This window comes from Aplysia californica, unplaced genomic scaffold (genome assembly GCF_000002075.1).
Source record: "Aplysia californica isolate F4 #8 unplaced genomic scaffold, AplCal3.0 scaffold01376, whole genome shotgun sequence".
Classification (NCBI taxonomy): Eukaryota; Metazoa; Mollusca; class Gastropoda; order Aplysiida; family Aplysiidae; genus Aplysia; species Aplysia californica.
This window is the reverse complement of record NW_004798646.1, coordinates 12,366-15,796: the sequence shown is the minus strand read 5'-3', so window position 1 is coordinate 15,796 and position 3,431 is coordinate 12,366.

Genomic DNA, 3,431 nt, shown 5'->3' with positions numbered 1-3,431 from the left:
GGGGGGAGAGGGGTTGGTCGTGGGTCACACAGTGGGATTTCAGCAATGACATGCAGGTTTAGGAAACGCCGCTCTTTGTTCGTCGTGTTGCACGAAGATTTGGGTGGGGGGAGGGGGGGATGTAATAATTTACTTTTACTTTTGTTCCTTGGAACCACTAACCAAACTTGATGTCACGGGCATAGTAATATCGTTCGTTAGTTCATCTGACTCGACCAATGCATCTGTAGACGAGAATATTAATTCTTATGAGAAATAGAAGGTAAGGGTTAATTAAGATGAAATGTTAATGTGCCCTCTGATATAATGGGTAATGAGTCTTTATGGAACATTACAGCAACTGCAGCAAACCTGCACTTATCACTACATGACATTGGACAGAAGGGTGAGAGCCCAGCTGTTGCTGGATCGATAACTACAACAACAACAACAACATGGGTAATGAGCCCAATTTTTGCAGAGAAAAGCTTGCTACATTTTGAGCATTTGATTTTGAATGCTTCGTTTCGGAACCGTTTCCTCTCGTGGGTGTAAGCAGCTCGCGGGTATTTTTCTAGGCTTTAGTATTTCTTATTTGTGAAACCTCATATTAGATGACTTTCTGCTCACTGTGACTACTGCTCTCCAAGTGGGTCTGTCAAGAGCTCGGCTCTCCCATGTTGCAGGGTTTATGTTTAAAGTCTTCCAGAGAAATTATCAGGGTGTCTTTATAGCGTTATTTTGGTGCGCCACCTTAACGCTCCCCTGAGGACAGCTCAGAATAGAATACGCGTGGACATATTAAGACCATTTATGTATTTTAGAGGTCAAAGTCGTTTGCTAAATCATTTTTATTAAGGAATGCAAGTATCAACCTGTTCTCTGCATACTTGGCTTCTGATTGCTGTTGGTTGGACTGACATAATTGCGATGGTATAGTCAGCTTAGAGCGTTGACAATCGCAGATTTATCCAATTATGTGAGTTTTGAGACTCATCATAGCACATGCAAAAAAGCGATATCATCATAAGAACACTGGGCAATCGACCAGCAAGTACACAACTGTGCCATGACATACGTCATTTACTCATCAACTTGTGCACGGTGAAAACTGGGTCACGATACGTACTTTGCGGAGAAACATACCGCACAGCCAAAAGTGGGTCTCGATGCCATTTGCTCATTACGTTCGCGCTCTGTTGAAACTGGGTCATAATATACGACTCTTACGCGCAAACTTAAAAATAAGCGTACTAATTTAGTAGACTCATTATTTACAAATTCACAAACTGACTACGAACGAATTACTCCATCAACATCTGCTCGATCGTCCTGTGCCTTTCATGATTTCCCATGAGATATGTTAGCTGTTGTAACTACCTCTTCTATCGTATCTTGGCTCATTTGGCACTATGATCCACCTAGCTGTATGAATCACATAACTTCTTGATGGGCTCGCGGTGTATGGTAATGATTAGTTGACCTCTTTTACCAATAGCACGATGTTCTGGACTTGTAGTGTCTCCCTGGGGTATCTCCGTCTTATTCTTGAAATGGACGCCACATTTCCTTTTGAGAGATTGTATGGGCTTCTGGAAGTTTCCAGCAAGGCTTCTCTTTACCCCCCCCCCCCAAAAAAAAGAGGCCGTGAATCGGACGATCGGTTTATGTACAGCCAATTACAACAAGGCTTTATAACGTATGAGTCACATGACCATCGCGACACTGCAATGTCAAGGTCAGGCCTTTTAGCGAGAAATGTCATAACAAATTACAATTTTATTCATAACGTAACAAAATGGACTCCGTCGATCTTGAGAAGATCACTGAGATACCTATAGATCCTCCCCGTGTTCTAGACTACCGCAACATTCAAACCGTGATAGAATCTAGATCTACGCAGAAAAGAGCCCCTGGAAGCCATCGTTCAAGGGTGTGGCTTTCTTGTGAACGGCAAGTGTTCTTATTTTGATAACGTTCGTTTACAAAGTAGAATTCTATCCCCTGCCGCAACTGTTTCCGGTCATCGTGGCAGGGAATTATTTTGTAGTGTGCACTGAAACCACCAGAATACGACCCCAACCGAACCTCCAACGGGCACTGGGTAATAGCAGATGGTGCTGGAATGTTGACGATAATCTCGGAACAACCCTCATTAGCATTGTGGTGTGGGAACCCATTCAACCAGGATTAGTCCTACCGGCGTCTGTGGTCTAGCGGGTTAGTTAGGCTTTCACTGTCGCACGCAGGAGACCCGAGTTCGATTCTCAAGTGGGGAGAAATCATTATCGAGCATCTCAGTCTTTCTGCTGGGAAATTTATATATATATATGTCTCTCAGACCGAGTTGGCCTTAGTAGACTGGACTGGAAGGCCACGCCCTATTTTATCTAACATTGTGTCGATGTGGGCGTAAAAACACATACATAAAAAGGTGGGCCCTGACAGGCAGGGGGGAAGCAACGTATCTCATAAATCACATAAATTGTGTTGATGTTTGAGTAAAACATTAAAAACAATCCAAGTTGTCAAAGTATTGACTCTCAGAGCACTCGAAAAGGAAAAAGCCCCCCCCCCCTCCCCCTTCTTTCCTTTAAAAAAAATACTGAAAATCCCCAAAGCAAGAAATCTGTTGCAAAATGTTTCAAAGCGGTCAGATTTTTATCCAAGTTGATTTGGACCCGCATTCGTAAATTAACAAAAACACATTTTTGCGTGTGACCTCACTGACGACCTAAATATGACCCAAAGGAGAGTGGGGTCAAGGAATATCCAAAACGGGGGAAGGGGGGGGGCGAATTTATAAAGAACCCAGATTTGTTTTTACACCAAAGAAGCATACTTCTTCTATCTCTTTTGTCGTATTTTCTGTTTCAGAACATCCACCGACCGCCCAGCTGAGTAGATGTTAAGAAGAAGAGTGCACTATCAATCATTTCATCTGACAATCACACTTCAATCACTTAAAATCAATCACGGAATAATGTACAAATAAATGGACAGCAATGTCCAGATAAAAACGGATGGCATAAATTATAATTATATATCAGAAATGTGAGGTTCCCAGTGGGTCAGTGAGGCGAATATTCTACTGTCAAACACGTGATAAGGCGAAAATCCAAGTGAGAAATCAGGAATAAGGAAATAAGACACAATTAATGTCGAATCTAACAGCGACATTGGGTGGAAAGGAAAATCCCTCGTCTGTTGGGACAGAGCAGCTGGAAATCTGTTGTTATAAATTACAAATCAAAGGAGAACATCTATCAAACACCTTAATTACAGTGAGGGCGCAGAGCAAAAAACGCTTATCCAGAAAATACTTACTGTAGATTAAGACTGACTTTAGCATAAAGAGCAGAAGAAATGTAAAATGTAAAATATTTGTGTGTGTATGTGTGCGTCTCTGTATGTGTATGTTTTGTGTGTGTGTGTGTGTGTGTGTGTGTGTG